Source organism: Rattus norvegicus, chromosome 18, assembly GCF_036323735.1.
Source record: "Rattus norvegicus strain BN/NHsdMcwi chromosome 18, GRCr8, whole genome shotgun sequence".
Lineage (NCBI taxonomy): Eukaryota > Metazoa > Chordata > Mammalia > Rodentia > Muridae > Rattus > Rattus norvegicus.
Window position 1 is genome coordinate 82,932,435 of NC_086036.1, and position 23,903 is coordinate 82,956,337.

The following is a 23,903-nucleotide window of genomic DNA, read 5'->3' on the forward strand; positions in this document are numbered from 1 at the left end:
TCCAGTTTGTTAATCTATGTCTTTCTATTGGGGAGTTAAAGCCATTGATGTTGAGAGATATTAAGGAATAGTGATTATTTCTTCCTGTTATATTCATATTTGGATACGAGGTTATGTTTGTGTGCCTTCCTTCTCTTTGTTTTGTTGTAAGACGATTAGTTTCTTGTTTCTTCTAATGTATAGCTTGCCTCCTTATGTTGGGCTTTACCATTTATTATACTTTGTAGTGCTGGATTTGTAGAAAGATATTGTGTAAATTTGGTTTTGTCATGGAATATCTTGGTTTCTCCATCTATGTTAATTGAGAGTTTTGCAGGATACAGTAACCTGGGCTGGCATTTGTGTTCTCTTAGGTTCTGTATGACCTCAGTCCAGGATCTTCTGGCCTTCATAGTTTCTGGCGATACGTCTGGTGTGATTCTGATAGGTCTGCCTTTATATGTTACTTGACCTTTTTCCCTTACTGCTTTTAATATTCTTTCTTTATTTTGTGTGTTTGGTGTTTTGACTATTATGTGACGGGAGGTGTTTCTTTTCTGGTCCAATCTATTTGGAGTTCTGTAGGCTTCTTGTATGCCTATGGGTATCTATTTTTTTAGGTTAGAGAAGTTTTCTTCTATGATTTTGTTGAAGATATTTACTGGTCCTTTGAGCTGGGAGTCTTCACTCTCTTCTATACCTATTATCCTTAGGTTTGATCTTCTCATTGAGTCCTGGATTTCCTGTATGTTTTGGACTAGTAGCTTTTTCTGCTTTACATTATCTTTGACAGTTGAATCAATGATTTCTATGGAATCTTCTGCTCCTGAGATTCTCTCTTCCATCTCTTGTATTCTGTTGGTGAAGCTCTTATCTACAGCTCCTTGTCTCTTCTTTTGGATTTATAGTCCAGGGTTGTTTCCATGTGTTCTTTCTTGATTGCTTCTATTTCCATTTTTTTTTAATTAACTTGAGTATTTCTTATATACATTTCAAGTGTTATTCCCTTTCCCGGTTTCCGGGCAAAATCCCCCTCCCCCCTCCCCTTCCTTATGGGTGTTCCCCTCCCAACCCTCCCCCCATTGCCGCCCTCCCACCATAGTCTAGTTCACTGGGGGTTCAGTCTTAGCAGGACCCAGGGCTTCCCCTTCCACTGGTGCTCTTACTAGGATATTCATTGCTACCTATGAGGTCAGAGTCCAGGGTCAGTCCATGTATAGTCTTTAGGTAGTGGCTTAGTCCCTGGAAGCTCTGGTTGCTTGACATTGTTGTACTTTTGGGGTCTCGAGCCCCTTCAAACTCTTCCAGTTCTTTCTCTGATTCCTTCAACAGGGGACCTATTCTCAGTTCAGTGGTTTGCTGCTGGCATTCGCCTCTGTATTTGCTGTATTCTGGCTGTGTCTCTCAGGAGCGATCTACATCCGGCTCCTTTCGGTCTGCATTTCTTTGCTTCATCCATCTTGTCTAATTGGGTGGCTGTATATGTATGGGCCACATGTGGGGCAGGCTCTGAATGGGTGTTCCTTCAGTCTCTGTTTTAATCTTTGCCTCTCCCTTCCCTGCCAAGGGTATTCTTTTTCCTCATTTAAAGAAGGAGTGAAGCATTCACATTTTGATCATCTGTCTTGAGTTTCGTTTGTTCTAGGGATCTAGGGTAATTCAAGCATTTGGGCTAATAGCCACTTATCAATGAGTGCATACCATGTATGTCTTTCTGTGATTGGGTTAGCTCACTCAGGATGATATTTTCCAGTTCCAACCATTTGCCTACGAATTTCATAAAGTCATTGTTTTTGATAGCTGAGTAATATTCCATTGTGTAGATGTACCACATTTTCTGTATCCATTCCTCTGTTGAAGGGCATCTGGGTTCTTTCCATTTTCTGGCTATTATAAATAAGGCTGCGATGAACATAGTGGAGCACGTGTCTCTTTTATATGTTGAGGCATCTTTTGGGTATATGCCCAAGAGAGATATAGCTGGATCCTCAGGCAGTTCAATGTCCAATTTTCTGAGGAACCTCCAGACTGATTTCCAGAATGGTTTTACCAGTCTGCAATCCCACCAACAATGGAGGAGTGTTCCTCTTTCTCCCCATCCTCTCCAGCATCTGCTGTCACCTGAGTTTTTGATCTTAGCCATTCTCACTGGTGTGAGGTGAAATCTCAGGGTTGTTTTGATTTGCATTTCCCTTATGACTAAAGATGTTGAACATTTCTTTAGGTGTTTCTCAGCCATTCGGCATTCCTCAGCTGTGAATTCTTTGTTTAGCTCTGAACCCCATTTTTTAATAGGGTTATTTGTTTCCCTGCGGTCTAACTTCTTGAGTTCTTTGTATATTTTGGATATAAGGCCTCTATCTGTTGTAGGATTGGTAAAGATCTTTTCCCAATCTGTTGGTTGCCGTTTTGTCCTAACCACCGTGTCCTTTGCCTTACAGAAGCTTTGCAGTTTTATGAGATCCCATTTGTCGATTCTAGGTCTTAGAGCATAAGCCATTGGTGTTTTGTTCAGGAAATTTTTTCAGTGCCCATGTGTTCCAGATGCTTCCCTAGTTTTTCTTCTATTAGTTTGAGTGTGTCTGGTTTGATGTGGAGGTCCTTGATCCACTTGGACTTAAGCTTTGTACAGGGTGATAAGCATGGATCGATCTGCATTCTTCTACATGTTGCCCTCCAGTTGAACCAGCACCACTTGCTGAAAATGCTATCTTTTTTCCATTGGATGGTTTTGGCTCCTTTGTCAAAAATCAAGTACCCATAGGTGTGTGGGTTGATTTCTGGGTCTTCAATTCTATTCCATTGGTCTATCTGTCTGTCTCTGTACCAATACCATGCAGTTTTTATCACTATTGCTCTGTAATACTGCTTGAGTTCAGGGATAGTGATTCCCCCTGAAGTCCTTTTATTGTTGAGGATAGCTTTAGCTATCCTGGGTTTTTTGTTATTCCAGATGAATTTGCAAATTGTTCTGTCTAACTCTTTGAAGAATTGGATTGGTATTTTGATGGGGATTGCATTGAATCTGTAGATTGCTTTTGGTAAAATGGCCATTTTTACTATATTAATCCTGCCAATCCATGAGCATGGGAGATCTTTCCATCTTCTGAGGTCTTCTTCAATTTCTTTCCTCAGTGTCTTGAAGTTCTTATTGTACAGATCTTTTACTTGCTTGGTTAAAGTCACACCGAGGTACTTTATATTATTTGGGTCTATTATGAAGGGTGTCGTTTCCCTAATTTCTTTCTCGGCTTGTTTCTCTTTTGTATAGAGGAAGGCAACTGATTTATTTGAGTTAATTTTATACCCAGCCACTTTGCTGAAGTTGTTTATCAGCTTTAGTAGTTCTCTGGTGGAACTTTTGGGATCACTTAAATATACTATCATGTCATCTGCAAATAGTGATATTTTGACCTCTTCTTTTCCGATCTGTATCCCCTTGATCTCCTTTTCTTGTCTGATTGCTCTGGCTAGAACTTCAAGAACTATATTGAATAAGTAGGGAGAGAGTGGGCAGCCTTTTCTAGTCCCTGATTTTAGTGGGATTGCATCAAGTTTCTCTCCATTTAGTTTAATGTTAGCAACTGGTTTGCTGTATATGGCTTTTACTATGTTTAGGTATGGGCCTTGAATTCCTATTCTTTCCAGGACTTTTATCATGAAGGGGTGTTGAGTTTTGTCAAATGCTTTCTCAGCATCTAATGAAATGATCATGTGGTTTTGTTCTTTCAGTTTGTTTATATGATGGATCACGTTGATGGTTTTCCGTATATTAAACCATCCCTGCATGCCTGGGATGAAGCCTACTTGATCATGGTGGATGATTGTTTTGATGTGCTCTTGAATTCGGTTTGCCAGAATTTTATTGAGTATTTTTGTGTCGATATTCATAAGGGAAATTGGTCTGAAGTTCTCTTTCTTTGTTGTGTCTTTGTGTGATTTAGGTATAAGAGTAATTGTGGCTTCATAGAAGGATTTCGGTAGTGCTCCATCTGTTTCAATTCTGTGGAATAGTTTGGATAATATTGGTATGAGGTCTTCTATGAAGGTTTGATAGAATTCTGCACTAAACCCGTCTGGACCTGGGCTCTTTTTGGTTGGGAGACCTTTAATGACTGCTTCTATTTTTTTAGGAGTTATGGGGTTGTTTAACTGGTTTATCTGTTCCTGATTTAACTTCGATACCTGGTATCTGTCTAGGAAATTGTCCATTTCCTGAAGATTTTCAAATTTTGTTGAATATAGGTTTTTATAGTAAGATCTGATGATGTTTTGAATTTCCTCTGAATCTGTAGTTATGTCTCCCTTTTCATTTCTAATTTTGTTAATTTGGACACACTCTCTGTGTCCTCTCGTTAGTCTGGCTAAGGGTTTATCTATCTTGTTGATTTTCTCAAAGAACCAACTTTTGGTTCTGTTGATTCTTTCTATGGTCCTTTTTGTTTCTACTTGGTTGATTTCAGCTCTGAGTTTGATTATTTCCTGCCTTCTACTCCTCCTGGGTGTATTTGCTTCTTTTTGTTCTAGAGCTTTTAGGTGTGCTGTCAAGCTGCTGATATATGCTCTTTCCTGTTTCTTCTGCAGGCACTCAGCGCTATGAGTTTTCCTCTTAGCACAGCTTTCATTGTGTCCCATAAGTTTGGGTATGTTGTGTCTTCATTTTCATTAAATTCTAAAAAGTTTTTAATTTCTTTCTTTATTTCTTCCTTGACCAGGTTATCATTGAGTAGAGCATTGTTCAATTTCCACGTATATGTGGGCATTCTTCCCTTATTGTTATTGAAGACCAGTTTTAGGCCGTGGTGGTCCGATAGCACGCATGGGATTATCTCTATCTTTCTGTACCTGTTGCGGCCCGTTTTTTGACCAATTATATGGTCAATTTTGGAGAAAGTACAATGAGGAGCTGAGAAGAAGGTATATCCTTTTGCTTTAGGATAGAATGTTCTATAAATATCCGTTAAGTCCATTTGGCTCATGACTTCTCTTAGTCTGTCGAAATCACTGTTTATTTTCTGTTTCCATGATCTGTCCATTGATGAGAGTGGTGTGTTGAAATCTCCCACTATTATTATGTGAGGTGCAATGTGTGTTTTGAGCTTTAGTAAGGTTTCTTTTACGTATGTAGGTGCCCTTGTATTTGGGGCATAGATATTTAGGATTGAGAGTTCATCTTGGTGGATTTTTCCTTTGATGATTTTGAAGTGTCCTTCCTTATCTTTTTTGATGACTTTTAGTTGGAAATTGATTTTATTTGATATTAGAATGGCTACTCCAGCTTGCTTCTTCTGACCATTTGCTTGGAAAGTTGTTTTCCAGCCTTTCACTCTGAGGTAGTTTCTGTCTTTGTCTCTGAGGTGTGTTTCCTGTAGGCAGCAGAATGCAGGGTCCTCATTGCGTATCCAGTTTGTTAATCTATTTCTTTTTATTGGGGAGTTGAGGCCATTGATATTGAGATATATTAAGGAATAGTGATTATTGTTTCCCTTTATATTCATATTTGGATGTGAGGTTATGTTTGTGTGCTTTCATTCTCTTTGTTTTGTTGCCAAGACGATTAGTTTCTTGCTTCTTCTAGGGTATAGCTTGCCTCCTTATGTTGGGCTTTACCATTTATTATCCTTTGTAGTGCTGGGTTTGTAGAAAGATATTGTGTAAATTTGGTTTTGTCATGGAATATCTTGGTTTCTCCATCAATGTTAATTGAGAGTTTTGCTGGATACAGTAACCTGGGCTGGCATTTGTGTTCTCTTAGGGTCTGTATGACATTAGTCCAGGATCTTCTGGCCTTCATAGTTTCTGGCGAGAAGTCTGGTGTGATTCTGATAGGTCTCCCTTTATATGTTACTTGACCTTTTTCCCTTACTGCTTTTAATATTCTTTCTTTATTTTGTGCGTTTGGTGTTTTGACAATTATGTGACGGGAGGTGTTTCTTTTCTGGTCCAATCTATTTGGAGTTCTGTAGGCTTCTTGTATGTCTATGGGTATCTCTTTTTTTAGGTTAGGGAAGTTTTCTTCTATGATTTTGTTGAAGATATTTACTGGTCCTTTGAGCTGGGAGTCTTCATTCTCTTCTATACCTATTATCCTTAGGTTTGATCTTCTCATTGAGTCCTGGATTTCCTGTATGTTTTGGACCAGTAGCTTTTTCCGCTTTACATTATCTTTGACAGTTGAGTCAATGATTTCTATGGAATCTTCTGCTCCTGAGATTCTCTCTTCCATCTCTTGAATTCTGTTGGTGAGGCTTGTATCTACAGCTCCTTGTCTCTTCTTTTGGTTTTCTATATCCAGGGTTGTTTCCATGTGTTCTTTCTTGATTGCTTCTATTTCCATTTTTAATTCCTTCAACTGTTTGATTGTGTTTTCCTGGAATTCTTTCAGGGATTTTTGCGATTCCTCTCTGTAGGCTTCTACTTGTTCTCTAAGGGAGTTCTTCATGTCTTTCTTGAAGTCCTCCAGCATCATGATCAAATATGATTTTGAAAGTAGATCTTGCTTTTCTTGTGTGTTTGGATATTCCATGTTTGTTTTGATGGGAGAATTGGGCTCCGATGGTGCCATGTAGTCTTGGTTTCTGTTGCTTGGGTTCCTGTGCTTGCCTCTCGCCATCAGATTATCTCTAGTGTTACTTTGTTCTGCTATTTCTGACAGTGGCTAGACTGTCCTATAAGCCTGTGTGACAGGAGTGCTGTAGACCTGTTTTCCTCTCTTTCAGTCAGTTATGGGGACAGAGGGTTCTGCTTTCTGGCGTGTAGTTTTTCCTCTCTACAGGTCTTCAGCTGTTCCTGTGGGCCTGTGTCTTGAGTTCACCAGGCAGCTTTCTTGCAGCAGAAAATTTGGTCTTACCTGTGGTCCCGAGGCTCAGGTTCGCTCGTGGGGTGCTGCCCACGGGCTCTCTGCAGTGGCAGCAACCAGGAAGACCTGTGCCGCCCCTTCCGGGAGCTTCAGTGCACCAGGGTTCCAGATGGTCTTTGGCTTTTTCCTCTGGCGTCCGAGATGTGTGTGCAGGGAGCAGTCACTTTTGGTTTCCCAGGCTTGTCTGCCTCTCTGAAGGTTTAGCTCTCCCTCCCACGGGATTTGGGTGCAGAGAACTGTTTATCCGGTCTGTTTCTTTCAGGTTCCGGCGGTGTCTCAGGCACAGGGGTCCTGCCGCTCCTGGGCCCTCCCCCACAGGAGCCCAGAGGCCTTATACAGTTTCCTCTTGGGCCAGGGATGTGGGCAGGGGTGAGCAGAGTTTGTGGTCTCTTCCGCTCTGCAGCCTCAGGAGTGCCCACCTGACCAGGCGGTTGGGTCTCTCCATTTTTAATTCCTTCAACTGTTTGATTGTGTTTTCCTGGAATTCTTTCATGGATTTTTGCGATTCCTCTCTGTAGGCTTCTCCTTGTTCTCTAAGGGAGTTCTTCATGTCTTTCTTGAAGTCTTCCAGCATCATGATCAAATATGATTTTGAAACTAGATCTTGCTTTTCTTGTGTGTTTGGATATTCCGTGTTTGTTTTGGTGGGAGAATTGGTCTCCGATGGTGCCATGTAGTCTTGGTTTCTGTTGCTTGGGTTCCTGCAGTTGCCTCTCGCCATCAGATTATCTCTAGTGTTACTTTGTTCTGCTATTTCTGACAGTGGCTAGACTGTCCTATAAGCCTGTGTGTCAGGAGTGCTGTAGACCTGTTTTCCTGTTTTCTTTCAGCCAGTTATGGGGACAGAGTGTTCTGCTTTCGGGCGTGTAGTTTTTCCTCTCTACAGGTCTTCAGCTTTTCCTGTGGGTCTGTGTCTGGAGTTCACCAGGCAGCTCACTTGCAGCAGAAATGTTGGTCTTACCTGTGGTCCCGAGGCTCAAGTTTGCTCGTGGGGTGTTTTCCTCTGGCGTCAGAGATGTGTGCAGAGTGCTGTCTCTTCTGGTTTCCCAGGCGTGTCTGCCTCTCTGTAGGTTTAGCTCTCCCTCCCATGGGATTTAGGTGCAGAGAACTGTTTATCCAGTCTGTCCTTTCAGGTTCTGGCCCTTATATACATTTCGAGTATTATTCCCTTTCCCGGTTTCCGGGCAAACATCCCCCTACCCCCTCCCCTTTCTTATGGGTGTTCCCCTCCCCATCCTCCCCCCATTGCCACCCTCCCCCCAACAATCTAGTTCACTGGGGGTTCAGTCTTAGCAGGACCCAGGGCTTCCCCTTCCACTGGTGCTCTTACTAGGATATTCATTGCTACCTATGAGGTCAGAACTCAGGGTCAGTCCATGTATAGTCTTTAGGTAGTGGCTTAGTCCCTGGAAGCTCTGGTTGCTTGGCATTGTTGTATTTCTTTAAGAGAGTTCTTTACATCCTTCTTAAAGTCCTCTGTCATCATCATGAGACATGATTTTGAAAGAATAAAGATTTTAAACTATCCCCCACTGACCCTACTTTGTGGACAAGTGCACCTCACAGCAAAGAATAACATAACACATTTTGGGGACGTAGCCTGGTTATAGCCATCAAAAACCATCTGACCTAGATAAGGCCTGACTCAATAGTCCTGAAAAACAAGAACTAGGGTTAGCTTTCCCCAGAAGCTGGGTGGCCTAGAGTTGAACTGAGCCCAAGTTAGATCATGTGTGCCAATGTAAACCAACCAATGAAATTGCTTTTTGTGACTGCTACCAACTGCCTATGTAATTTTCCCTATAAATCCCTTCCCTTAATTGGACTCCGGGTTGACTCCTCTGTCTCCTGTGTGAGATATGTGTCATCCCCAGAGCTCTGGTTCCTCAAATACACCCTTGCTTATTACATCAAGACCGGTTTCTCATGAGTTCTTGGGGGGTTGTGTTGTCTTGAGATTTGAGTGGGGGTCTTCCCCACCCAGGTGGTCTTTCAATTTTAAATCCTTATGTCGCTTTTCCAGTGTGTTGGGATATCCAGTACTTGCTTTGGTGGGAGAACTGGCCTCTGATGATGCCAAGTAGTCTTCCTTTCTTTTGCTTAGGTTCCTGTACTTACCTTTCCCATTTGTTGTCTTTGGTGTACAGGTATCTTGCTGTCTGACTGGCTTGACCATCCTGTACGCCTGTGTGTCAGCACTCCTATAGACTTGTTTTCATTCAGCCTGATCTGGAAACAGAGCTGCTCCTTGTTATGTGTGTCCTTAAGCATCTATGATTGTCGCTTAGAGGAGAAGAGTTGGTTTTATCTCTGTTCTCAGGTGTGTCAGCTCTCCTCCAGTGGTGACTAGCTTTTGGCTCTTGGTTCACGCAGAAACCAAAAGTGTCCTGTCCCTGATTGCCACTATGTTCCTGTGCCCAGAGGGGCACAGAAGGCACTAGGAGTGTTCTTCTTTGTTAGGAATGTGGGCAGAAGTAGTTGTCTCCTCTGAGCTCTTAGGATTGTCTGCACTTCCGAGAGTCCAGCTTTTTCCCCTATGGGGTATGTGTACAGAGAGCTGTGGGACCAGTTCAGTTCTGGGTGCAGGCAGAAATCAGAAGTCTCAAATCAGTTCTTACTGACTGAAAAATTATGATAATCATTGCTATAGAGAGATGTTGCCAAGAATAGGTACTTGTATTGAACAGAATAAATGAGATTATTAATATAGTGAAATATATCTTGTGCGGTGATATAATATGAACAGTTTTAGAGGTTTAGAGTTTAAAGTGTTTAATAAAGGTATAATATGATTACTTCACATTTACGAAACTAACATTAATTTTTAAGATTTAGGACTTAGTTTTACGCTGCTGCTATGTATACAGACAACTAAGCAGAAGAGACAAATATTTCCCATGTATCACATTGATCAAAAAACTCTTTACATACTACAATAAAATAATTGAAAAAATGATAGAAACATTGTCTGCATATTCCAGATGTTCAAAATCTTAATCCTGATGGGCTTGGGGAGTTTGGATTCTGTTTGTAGCATGTTGGAAATGGAGTTAGAGAAGAAGGCAGAAAGCATAGAAACATATTGTGTTATGTCATAATTATGGACCTCTGAGCTTAGATGCTAAGTGAATTCTGTAAGGCTTCTAAGACACCTGTTACACATGGCTGAAAAGGGTAGAGACATATGCCAACTAGCATTCATAAATAAGGCGTTCCTGATAGTTATTCAACAGGAATGAGTTGGATCAGTTAATGAACATTTTCAAATTACATAGACATACAATCACCCAATACCTGCTGGAGATGTTTAATTGCATACTTATACATATTTTTCCTTATCACCAGTTTTCTGGTGTTTGGACTAAACTAACCATTCAAAATATTTTTCTTTATCATAAATAAGGATAATATATCTTCTGTTTATCATGTTTTGCAGAAGAAATTGACAGCCTAGGTTCTGGCCATTGGGAGCAATCCTTTCCCCATGGCCTGTCAGAGCCCTGTGAATTGAACTTCAGAATTGAAAATGTTCACTTTCAGATATTCCCATGTTTTACAACAATATTTCAGATTCAGTTTTATATTCTTTTATTTAATAAGCTGATGTTGGGAACTCTTTTTGAGGAAATGTCATGTATGTGAATATATAATATATATGTATATACACATATATAAATATACACACATATACATATATAAATATATACATATATACATACATATATACACATATATATAATAAAATAAAACTGAAAAATACAAGTGGCAATTTTTATCTAATTTTATGCAAAACATTTTTGAAATTCAGGCTCTATATCAGCCAAATATGGTGTATGCTATTTTACTTAATAAATAATACCTGTTATATATTTTATCATATATTACATATATCATTATAGATAATTTTTATACATAATATGATATGATTTGTAATATATATATATATATAATTTGTAAGTGGAACAAGTCAACCTTATAAAATCTGCATAGTGATTTTATCACTTGAAAGGTAGAAACAAGAAGATAAGACATTTAAGGTCAGTGCTGGCTATAAAGTCATTTTGAGGCTTGCATGTTTTAGAGGAGATCCTATCTCAAAGTTGAGAGAGAAGAGAAAGATCTTGACCATGAGGTCATCCTGCTCACTATTTTATACTACATCACAGTATTATTATATTTTGAATACCAAATTTCAGATAGAACACTACCTCCTATCATTTGGCTTCCATTTATCACAGTTCCCTTCCCTTTTCCCATAAGACAGTGTCTGAGTTCAGCACATTCTTTTCATGGAAGATTATTAGTTCCCTTTGACATTGAACTGACAAAACAAGCTAAAGGAAGGAAGAGTTTATTTTGTCTCAGTGGTACAGAATACAGTCTATCACGACAGGCAAGCCATGCTGATGGGAGCATGTAGCAGCTACTCACATGATCACAAACATCAAGACGCATAGTAAAAAATGAATGTTGGTGCTCAAACTGTTTTATTTGTTTCAGGTCTGGATCCCTGGACAGGGAAGGACAGTACCGACTTTTATGGTGAGTGTTACTTTTTCAGTTAAACTGTCTGAGAATCATCCTCATAGACATACACAGTGTCATGTTTTGATGATGATTCTCAATCATGTCATTGATAATGTAGAAAAAAGTCATCACACACTGGTACTTTTTTTTTATTAGATCTATTTATTTACTTACATTTCAAATGCTATTCTCCTTCCTGGTTTCCTGTACATAAGCCCCCATTCCCTCCACTCCCACTCCCCCATAGGGGTATTCCCCCTATACATCCCCTTATTGCCCTCCATATTCCCCTGCACTGGAGGTGTCAACAAGGGTACAGAGGGTACCTGGAAGAGAATGGGGGACAAGAGACACGAAGAAGGATGCCAAGACAATAGTCTAATCAAGGCGACAATTTTATTTTTTCCCAAGGCTGAATTTATACCATAGCAGGGGTAACAGAGAAAGGGGGAAGATAAGAAACATTTACGCAGGCCAAGGACACATATTTGTGTGGTCAACTAATGTCAACAGGATGTTGGTTTTTCAGAAAGGTTACAGATCATCACATTGGGCATCTTGACGTCAGATGTAGTTCTCAGCAAGGTCACAACTTTATCATATCATTATTTATCCTGACCACCAGATTTGTATTAGTCTTCTGCTGCTGGCTAGGGATTTTCTATGAACGCAGTCATACTTAACTCTAACCATAATATTAACATCAATAATGGAGGGTTTCAAGGGCATTGCTCCCAACATGGGGGTCCAACTTTGGCAGGACAAAGGGCTTCCCCTTCCCTTGGTGCCCCAACAAGGCTATTCTCTGCTACATATGCAATTGGAGCCCTGGGTCAGTCCATGTATAGACTCCAGACTGATTTCCAGAGTGACTGTACCAGTTTGCAATCCCACCAACAATAGAGGAAGACCAAACCATGGGTGACTCAGTCTTTCTAAGATGTGGGATCAAAATACTCAAGGGAGGAAATACAGAGATAAAGTGTGGAGCAGAGACTAAAGGAAAGGCCATCAAGAGACCATCCCACCTGGGGATCCATCCCCTATACACACAACCAACCCAGACACTTTTGCAGATGCCAAGAAGTGCTTGCTGACAGGAGCCTGATATAGCTGTCTCCTAAGAGGCTCTGCCAGAGTCTGAAAAATACAGAAGCTGATGCTCGTAGTCAACCATTGGACAAAGCACAGGTTCCCCAGTGGAAGAGTTAGAGAGAGAACTGAAGGAGCTGAAGAGGATTGCAATCTATAGTAAGGACAACAATAACAGCCAACCAGAGTCCCCAGAGCTCCCAGGGCCTAAACCACCAACCAAAGAGTTCACATGGAGGGACACATGGCTCTAGCCACATATGTAGCAGAAGATGGCCTCATGACCTCAATGGGAGGAGAGACCCTTGATCCTGGGAAGGCTCACTGCCCCAGTGTAGAAAAATGCCAGGAGGTGGGAGGTGGGTATGGCTGGGTGAGTGGTGGAGCACCTTCATAGAAACAGGAGTGGGCAGAGAATGGGATAGCGGGTTTCCAGAGAGGAAACATGGAAAGGCGATAACATTTGATATGTAAATCAATAAAATACACAATTAAAATGATGAAGAAATTATAGTGTAGAAAAATTAAATAGTTATCTGTAGGGTTAATAAATCTGTAGTGCTGGTTCCAGATTTGAAGCATGGGCATTTTGAGTTTTAGAGTTTGTATTCTTTTTTTGACTTAGTGAAGTAAACTTTGTATAGATAGATGAAACATAAGCTATTGTTCACTGCTGCTTTTTGAGTTGTACTGTTTTATTCTTTGACCAATATTTTAATTTACATGAATAAATGTTAAATAAAATTGCAAAAAACAATAAACTTCATGTATTTTGCTGGTTCTATGAATAATGAATGGCACACTTTCTATCATTTCTCTGCCTTTCTATCTTCTCTATCACTTTGTAACATTTCTAGCATGTTTTAACATTTCTAGCACACATTTTTCTATCACTTTCTATCAATCATTTTCATAGTCATTCTTCTTCAATCAGTGGTTCTCATCCTGTCAGTGTGATCCCTTTGGTTAACCCATCTCCTATCAGATATTTATGTTATGTTTAATAATTGTAGCAAAATTACAGTTTTGCAGGAGTAATGATGCACTTTATTGTTGGAGGGCAGGGTGTCTCCACAACATGACAAAATGACTTAAAGGACTAAAGAACTCAAATTACAAAGGTTGAGAGCCACTGAATTATGTAATATTGTGTCTATATCATGTGCATATGAATTTTCAGAATAATAATAGGCTACTTTCATACCTGTCACCTGAGAAAAACTATAAATCAAGGGAAAAGGATTGCTTATCCTAAGAAGAAAAAGGCTTCTGTAACTGACAAAGATGTATAATAGCATGTTAAGGTTGCTAACGTCATGTGGCTTTCCCTAAATCTTCACATTGCACTTCTTCTACATTGTTGGTCTAACTTTAACATGGGGAAGTCTCAAGTATGTAACATAAACCTAGATATAATCCAGTAATTTATATAGTTAGACTTGGATTTGTTCTACAGGATGATTTTGTGACTTCATGGTCTAAAATTTCTTTCAAGACTGTCATAGATTTTTCTATGGTTTTATATTCCTATATTCCCCTTCAATTTAACTTCCTGTGTTCAACATTTTCTTTAAAAAAATCCTATCTCATATTTTTGAGACACTAAAAAGCAGGCACCAGGAAGGAAGAGCTGCAGTGTGCAAGTGAGCTCACTGGGGATGGCCCACCATCTTGCTCAGCTACAATGCGTACACTGTGGAAAGACATAGCCCCAGAGACTTTGTCCCAAGATTGCTTCCTGCTACTGATGTGCTTTCTGTTTTGTCATTGTCATATTCATCATTTATTTGGCTTGACGTGAGTGCACACTGGGAGAGTATCACTGCCTATATCCTTGTGGGATTACTTCCTGGGTAATAGCTCACTGGGTTGGGTAAGTTTCCTGCAGATGAACATGAAGGATGCTTTAGTGATATGGAATTCCTGATTTGGTTCAAGTAGTTTTAAGAAGTTAGCTTGATTTAAATAATTTTGAGAAGATAAGGTAGATGATAGAAAGTTTAAAGCTAGAATCAAGAATAGAATGTGTACCTTCCTCATAGACTGACAACGGTTACATGACTAAGAGAAAAGACTATTGTGAACATCCATGCATTGCAAGCATGTAATTGTAGTAACAAGAAAAATAGGCATGGGACAAATTAAGGATCAAAGAAAGCACTCATTCTAGGTTGGCCCTGAGTTCCTTAGTCTTGTGATCTAGGGATGTGGTAACAGGTTTTCAGTATGCACCATGAAATAGAAAGGTTATAAATAAATAATTATATTATGAGTATAAGTACAGATAACAAATGATGGATCAGTCAAGCTGATCAAATCCTCAAAGTTTAGACAGAAGACAGAAGTAGATATGACCTTAGAAGATATGACTTTTACTCAGCTAAACATAGGGAGAAATGTGCTACTAAAACTTGGCTTCCTTAAACTTTTTAATCTATGACAAGAGAATTATTGTTTTGGGATTACAATGAGCTTGTGAAAAGAAAGACAGATGAGAATTGTTGAGTTGGATATAAGCTTCAAAAAGAAATATATAATGAACAATACTGTTGTAATTTCCTCTTTTGTAATGATTTTAGTCCTTTTTTCAAACGTGATTTTTGGTGATAGTTTAACTTCTGGCTACAAAGTAACTTTTGTGTTAAATAGAAAAAAATTCTTAAGTTTGATAAAAAAAGGGTTAACATGAAATAAATAAATAAATATAATGCTGGACACTGTCTTTGCTTCAAGCACTGTGTAAGCGTGCATGCAAGTGTGTGTGTGTGTGTGTGTGTGTGTGTGTGTGTGTGTGTGTGTGTGTGTGTGTGTGTGTGTTGTATTTGATCTTTTAAAATTTTGTTTTTCTACTCTCTGGCTGCCATTGGCAATAGCCCCAACTGATCACTATCCGGAATGACCACCTTTATCTCCTCTTAGTGCTGACTGCCCTCAGCTGCTTTCAACACTTACCTCAATTGCTGATGTCACACCTGCTTTAGTTCCCCTTTAGTGTGAAAGCTTAACTTTGACATTATTTATTATGCATGCACATATGTATGTCTGTATGTATGTACATGAAATAAAAATTTTCTAATTTATTTGAAAACTCAGTTGTGTGACATGATGTTTTTATCTTCTTTTTTAATTAGATATTTTCTTTACTTACATTTCAAATGATATCCCCTTTTCTGATTTCCCCTCTGGAATCCCCCTAATTTCCCCCGCTCCCCCTACCTCTATGAGAGTGTTCCCCTACCCACCAACACACTCCCTCCCATCTCCCCATCGGGCATTCCCCTACTCCAGGGAATTGAGCCTTCACAGGGCCAAGGGCCTCTCCCCTCATTGATAACCTATAAGGCCAATCTCTACTCCATATGTGGCTGGAGCATCAGGTAGCTCCATGTGTACTCATTGGTTGGTTGTTTCATCTCTGGGAGCTCTGGGGGGTCTGGTTGGTTGATGTTGTTGTTCTTCCTAAGGAGTTGAATACACCTTCAGCTCCTTTAGTCCCTTTTCTAACTTCTCCATTGGGGGCCCTGATTTGACTCCAATGGTTGATTGAGAAAACCTGACTATTTCTCAGACTCTAGCAGAGCCTCTCAAGAGACAGCTATATCAGGCTCCTGTCAGCATGTACTCCTTGATATCCACAATGTTATCTGGGTTTGGTGACATTGTATAGGATGGAAGGCCCCAAGTGGGGCCTTCTCTGTCTGACTTTTTCCTCAGACTCTGCTCCACATTTTGTCTCTGTATTTCCTCCTGTGAATATTGTGTTCTCCTTCTAAAAAGGACTGAAGCATCCACTCCTTAGTTTTCCAACTTCTTGGCTTCATGTGGTCTGTGGATTGTATATTGGGTATTTGGAGCTTTTGGGCTAATATCCACTCATCATTGAGTGCACACAACGTTTGTTTTTATCAATGATGTTCTGAAATACAGCTTTATTCAGGGATGGTGATTTCCTCAGAAGTTCTTCTATTGTTGAGAATAGTTTTTGATATCCTGGGTTTTTTGTTGTTCCAAATAAATATACAAATTGTTCTTTCTAACTCTGTGAAGAATTTAGTTGGAAATTTAATGGGAATTGCATTGAATTTATAGGCTGCTTTTGGCAAAATGGCCATTTTTACTATATTAATCCTTCCAATCCATGATCATGGGAGATCTTTACATCCTCTGAAATCTTCTCTGATTACTTTCTTTAGACTTGAAGTTCTTCTCATACAAATCTTTCACTTGCTTCTTTAGAGTTACACTGAGGTATTTTATATTGTTTGTGACTATTGTGAAGGGTCTTGTTTCCATAATTTTGTTCTCAGCCTGTTTATCCTTTGAGTAGAGGAAGGCAGCTGATTTATTTGAGTTAATTTTATAACCAGCCACTTTGCTGAAGTTGTTTATTAGGTTTAGTAGTTCTCTGGTGAAACTTTTGGGATCACTTAAATATACTATCATATCATTGGCAAATAGTGATATTTTGACTTCTTCTTTTCCAATTTGTATCTTTTTGCCCTCCTTTTAAAGGAGGTTGTCTGATTGCTCTGGCTAGGACTTTGAACACTATATTAAATAAATAGGGAGACAGTGGGCAGCCTTGTCTAGTATCTGATTTTAGTGGGATTGCTTTAAGTTTCTATCCATTTAATTTGATGTTGGCCACTGATTTTCTGTATATTGTTTTTCTATGTTTAGGTATGGGCCTTGAATTCCTGATCTTTGTAAGATGTTTAACATGAAGGTGTGTTGAATTTTGTCAAATGCTTTCTCAGCAGTTAATGTGATGATCATGGTTTTTTCTTTGAGTTAGTTCATATAGTGGATTACGCTGATGGATTTTCATATACTGAACCATCCCTGCATCCATGGGATGAAGCCTACTTGATCCTGTTGGATGATTGTTTTGGTGTGTTCTTGGGATTATTTGCAAGAATTTTATTGAGTATTTTTGCATTGATGTTCATAAGGCAGATTTGTCTGATATTCTCTTTCTTTGTTGGGTCTTTGTGTGGTTGAAGCTGTCTTATAATTGGTTGTATTCTGTTGAAACAGATTGTGAGAGGATGTTTTGCTGAAGCAGATGCTTGCAATGTATGATATTTGGAAGGAGGATGAGTAGAACCTCATAGACAGAGAAATATGATGCTCCTGCATTTTTAGATCTTGCAAAGCTTCACTGGTCTTCATTGGCTATACAATGTTTCACTGATTTTTGTTGGTCTCTGATGGCCCTTGCTTGTCTTTTCTGGTCGTCACTGGTAGTCACTTCATAGAAAGAAGTGCACCAAGGAAATTCTTGTGGTATTCATCTAATTCTTGCCACTTCTACTGATCCATGTCATTTTGGTGGAGTCTTGTGGTTTATGTAGATTGAGCTGCCAATTTGCGATTGGACTTTACTACTGATATCCTGACAATGAAGATTGGAATTGTCCCAAAGAACTACCTCTAAACAGGTCCACAACACCTTTGTCCTATTGACCATCTTTCTTCCCTACCCTTGATTGATGGGCCAGAAGGGAGGTTGAAATAATTAAGATCCCTAAATAAAAGAGTCTTTAAAAAATCTAAGCCTGCATGTGGGTATTATTTATACTAAAATAACGAGAGAGCCACTTCGAACATAAAGGTTTGAATTGTAGTAATGGAGTGATTACATATACCTATTAAAATACATCAAGTCTAGGGAGATTAATGAGGTAAGTAAATAGCTTGCTGCACTTCAAGTCCTGACAAAGTATAAAATTTGTGTTTTCAGTGGCTGTCTTAAGGTATTGATTTTATTAGAAATAATGAGAATATAGATTGTAAAACTCTAGTTGCTCCAAAAGATAAGGTAGAAGTTGTTACATGGACATGTGTGATCACAGGAATTTGAATGCAAAGGGATTATTTGGACACGAGAGACCAAACAGGTCATATTTTGTAATATCAGAGAGCTAAGATGAAGGGAGTCCAAAGCTCCCTTTCCAGTTTCCCCTCCACGAACAGCCCCTCCCCACTGCTTCTATGAAGGTGCTCCCCCACCCACCCACTCCCACATCAGCAACCTAGCATTCCCCTACCATGTGTCAAGAAACAAAAGGGAGAAAGAACCTTTAGCGACCATATCTAGTGGATAGAAATGACCCCTGGTTGAGGGATGGGGACATTCTCCCACCTCAACATATTAGTGCAGGTTTGCTACTTAAGTTTTCTTATGAAAGTAAATAATATTTTGTTCCTTCCTTTTTAAGAAAATCAATTTAGAATCAGTGCAAAGTTTTTTTTTGAGTTTTTTTCTATTGCTCTTCCTTTCTTTCTCTTTCTCTCTATCTCTCCCTCTCTCTCTCTCTTTCTTTCTTTTTTTATTTTAACATTCCAGATATTACTCCCCTTCTAGTCCACACCTCTGACTATTCCATGCCCCATATTTCTCTCTGTCCCCCCTGTCTCCGCAAGAATGTCCCTGTCCCAACCACTCCACCAGATCTCTAAACTTCCTGGGGCCTCCAGTTTCTTGCAGATTAGGTGCATCTTCCCTCACTGAACCCAAACCCAGAGGTCCTCTGCTGTATATGTGTTGCCAGCCTCAGATCAGCTACTTTATGCTGCCTGCTTGATGATCCAGTGTCTGAGAGATCTTGTGGATCCAGGTTAATTGAGAATATTGGTCCTCTTATAGGGTTCTCCTCTTTCCCAACTTTTTCCCGCTTTTAAGCAAATCTCAAATTCATTTGGAAATGCAAACTAAACCAAACCAAACTACAACAACAACAACAACAAGAACAAAACAGAATAGTGAAAACAATTCCTAACAATAACAGCTGGGGAAATCACCATCCCTGACCTCAAGCTCTACTGCAGAACAATAATGACAAAAACTGCATGGTACTGGTACAGAGACAGACAGGTTGATAAATGGTAGAACTGAAGACCCAAAAATAAAACTACACACTTGATCTTTGACAAAAAAGTCAAAAATATACAATGATAAAAAAGTATCTTTAATAAATGGTGAACTAACTGGCTGTGTGTAGAAAAATGAAAATAGACCCATATTTGTCACCTTGCACATAGCTCAAATATAAGTGGATCAAAAACCTCAACAAAAAACCAGATACATTGAAGCTAAAAGAAGAGAAAGGGAGAAAGAGCCTTGAACTCATTGGCACAGGGGGAAATTTCCTAAACAGAACTCCAATGGCCTACACTCTAAGATCAAGAATTGAGAAATGGGACCTCGAGAAACTGGAAAACTTCTGTAAGGCAAAGAAGAACATAGTCAATATGACAAATTGGCAACCTACAGATTGGGAAAAAATATTCACTAGCTTCACATCTGATAAAGGGCTAATATCTAAAATATGGAAGCAATTCAAGAAGTTAACCACCAAAATCCAAACAACCAAATCAGTACATTCTTTATGCATTGCAATTGTGATTTAAACAAAAACACATTAAAAATAAACTTGACTGTAATGATTTAATGTTTACAGGAAAATAGCTTAGAAAATAGTATTTGTTTGTCATTTTATGTTATATCCACACTGTTTAAATTTTATCTAGCTTGATAAGTCACAGATTTAAAAATTATTTCTGACATATTTATAAAGCTGTTACTTATTAGTTCATTCTCCTGTGAAATGAGAACCCGACTTAGGATTTAGCCTGAAGAATGGATGTATACTTAATTGTTCCTAAAGCTACAATTTTCAATTCCCAAGTGAGAAATTCACTCTCTGTGACCTAGTTACTGGTAAGAAACATGGAATCATTAATGCAGTTGCCAATAGGCATGTTTAAAATATCACTCTCACATTTACCTTGGGGCTTTTATATAAATGAAAAAGTGCAACCAAAACCATGTTTATTTTTACAATTATTTTAATAATTAAAAATATACATTTTATAATATATACTATAAATTATAATTATATAATATAATTAGAAGTAATTTTAAATTTTTATGAGATGTAAGGAAATGTATTTACCCTAAGTATGATTTATAATTATTATTATAAGCATATTCCTATTTCTGAAATATTTTAAATAAGTATATATATATATATATTTTTCTATGTAGTAAACTTCATTGTAGGATTGGAATTTACAAAATTGTCTCTAAAATATAGCAGGTTTTACAAATTTCACAATGTTTTCCTTGTAGAGTTTAACATTTTTTATAACTTTTAAACTCATTTATATCATTTGATGCCAAAGATATATACTACATAGAACAAACATGCAAAACTTGAAGTCTGAAACGTGACCTACCAGAAACAAAATTTCTTAGAAATTTTACCTTGTCAAATGGAAGTCATAAGAGCCTTATTCACTGATAATTGCTAATTTATTTGATAATGACATATGACCCTATTCATAGATAGGTGAGAATCCTAACATAGCATTGAATGTGCATAGAAAACATCACATCTTATAATCCCTACAATTTCAGTTCAAAGTGGTGAATATTATAGTCACAATAAATAAGATAATTAAATAACCCTTTTACTGAATAGTTTTCCCAATACTCATAGAAATGTTTCATGAAAAGCATATTTTGGAAAATTGAAAATCGTTCTACTCAGGCTTTCTACATATCCTCGATTTACTTTGGCATGGCCTGCCTCAATGTCTAGTTTTATTTTCATTACATTTAAGTATATCATGTAAATATATCAAAGATATTTTATTATCTATTAATTTATTTGTTGATCATGAAATTAGCATAATAAAATATTTAGACACACATGGAAAAATATTGCCGGTGATTTTTGTATTTTTAACTTGCGTGGCTGTAGCAGTCTAACCAAAAACTGTGATTGACATTCTCCAGGAAGAGATTCTGAGAATAATAATTGGATATCTGTACCATGTTTCTCTAAGAACTGTTAGCTCTTTTGAATTTTCTCAGCTTGACATTTTGCAAAAAATCCTACTGTCTTCTTGTGTAAGAAAGGACTGAAATTTTTTGGCACAAGGGCAACTTTCTGCGAAACCTGCCAATTAAATAAACAACTGAGATCAGAGTGAGCATAGTTTATGATATATCAAGTACTCAGAAGAACAAGGAACTAAAATATGAGCAATTGTCTCCAAGCTCCAAGAAGGCAACTTATCCTAGGAGACTTGGGCTTTATTTAGCCTCTATATTAAAGTTTGCATTTAGTTGTACTTTTTATAATAAATTTCTCTATAAGTATATATTGTGTGATATTAATGAATTTCATTTAAAATAACTGTAATTCGTATAATATAGTTAGTATATATGCTTAAGGGATTGCTATACCAATTATATAAAACTAATTTCATGATGTATTTAATTCTGAACTCAAGTTAAAATTGGACATTCCACTAACTGAGGACCCAATATCTCTATTGGGCATATACCCAAAAGGGGCTCCAACGTACAACAAAGACACATGCTCCACTATGTTCATAGCAGCCTTATTTATAATAGCCAGAAGCTGGAAAGAACCCAGATGCCCTTCTACAGAGGAATGAATTTAAAAAAATGTGGTACATCTACACAATGGAGTACTACTCAGCTATCAAAAACAATGACTTCATTAAATTCATAGACAAATGGAATGAACTAGAAAATATCATCCTGAGTGAGGTTACTTAATCACAGAAAAACACACTTGGTGTGCACTCATTGATAAGTGGATATTAGTCAAAAAGCTTGAATTACCCAAGATGCAATCCACAGACCGCAGGAATCTCAAGAAGAAGCATGACCAAAATGTGGATGTTCCCACTCCTTCTTAAAAGGGGGAAAAATATCCATAGGAGGGGATATGGAAGCAAAGTTTAGAGCAGCGACTAAAGGAATAGGCATTCAGAGCCTGACACACATGTGGCATATGGCAAATATATATATATATATATATATATATATATATATATATATATATATATATATATACATATGGCATATATATATATGGATATATATCCATATATATATATATATATATATATATATATATCCACCAAAACTAGATAAGATTGATGAAGGTAGAAATGCATGCTGAAAAGGGACTGGATATAGATCTCTCCTGAGAGACACATCCAGAGCATGTCCAATACAGAGGTCAATGCCAGCAGCAAACCACCGAACTGAGAATAGGACCCCCTTGGGGGGAATTAGAGGATGGATTGAAAGAATTGAAGGAGCTCGCAACCCCATAAAAACAACAATGCCAACCAACCAGAGCTTCCAGGGACTAAACCACTACCGAAAGACTATACATGGACTGACCCAGGGCTCCAACCGCATATGTAGCAGAGAATAGCCTTGTTGGGGCACCAGTGGAAGGGGAAGCCCTTGGTCCTGCCAAAGTTGGACCCTCAGTGCAGGGGAGTATGGAGGCGGGCAAAAAGGGGGATCAAAAGGGGGAATATCTGTATGGGGGAGGGGGAGGGAGAGGGGAGGAAATGAGGGCTTATGGACAGGAAACCAGGAAGAGGAATAACCTTTGAAATGTAAGTAAAGAAATATATCTAATAAAAATTAAAAAAAATTGAAACTCAATAAATGTTACAGGTCATATACTTTGATAAAATTTAAACTGATAACTGCAAATAAAGGGCTAAATTTATGATAATACTTTTACTCTCAGATTCTGAAACTTCCAGATGAGAAGAGTAAATTTATCAGCAAGTACAAGTGGTAAAAATCTATCCTCTGTTAAGGTGAGGGCAAAGTTGCACGGAAAATAGAATAGGGAGATTATTAAAAAAATAACTAAGAAAATGTAAAGAATTTAATTCTGATAAAGTATTTATGCCATTACAAATATATTGGCTTTGTTTTCATCTAAAAGTTACATTTAATAGTTTTTCAGTTGAATTACTGGTACTCATAAATTGATGAAGAAAGACATGTTTCTTTTTTAATTTTTTATTAGATATATTTCTTTACTTACATTTCAAACGTTATTCCCCTTCCCGGTTTCCTGTCCATAAACACCCATTCCCTCCCCTCCCCCTCTCCCATATGGGTATTACTCCTATACATCCCCCTTACTGCCTCCCCATATTCCCCTGCACTGAGAGTCCAACCTTGGCAAGACCAAGGGCTTCCCTTTCCACTGGTGCTCTTACTAGGCATTGCTACATATGCAGTTGGAGCCCTGGGTCAGTCCATGTATAGTCTTTCGGTAGTGGCTTAATCCCTGGAAGCTCTGGTTGGTTGACATTGTTGTTTTTATGGGGTTGCGAGCTCCTTCAATTCTTTCAGTCCTTCCTCTAATTTCCCCCAAGGGGGTCCTATTCTCAGTTCGGTGGTTTGCTGCTGGCATTGACCTCTGTATTGGACATGCTCTGGATGTGTCTCTCAGGAGAGATCTATATCCGGTCCCTTTCAGCCTTCATTTTTTAGCTTCATCAATCTTACCTAGTTTTGGTGGCTGTATATATATATATACATGTGTGTCAGGCTCGGAATGGCCATTCCTTGAGTCACTGCTCTAAA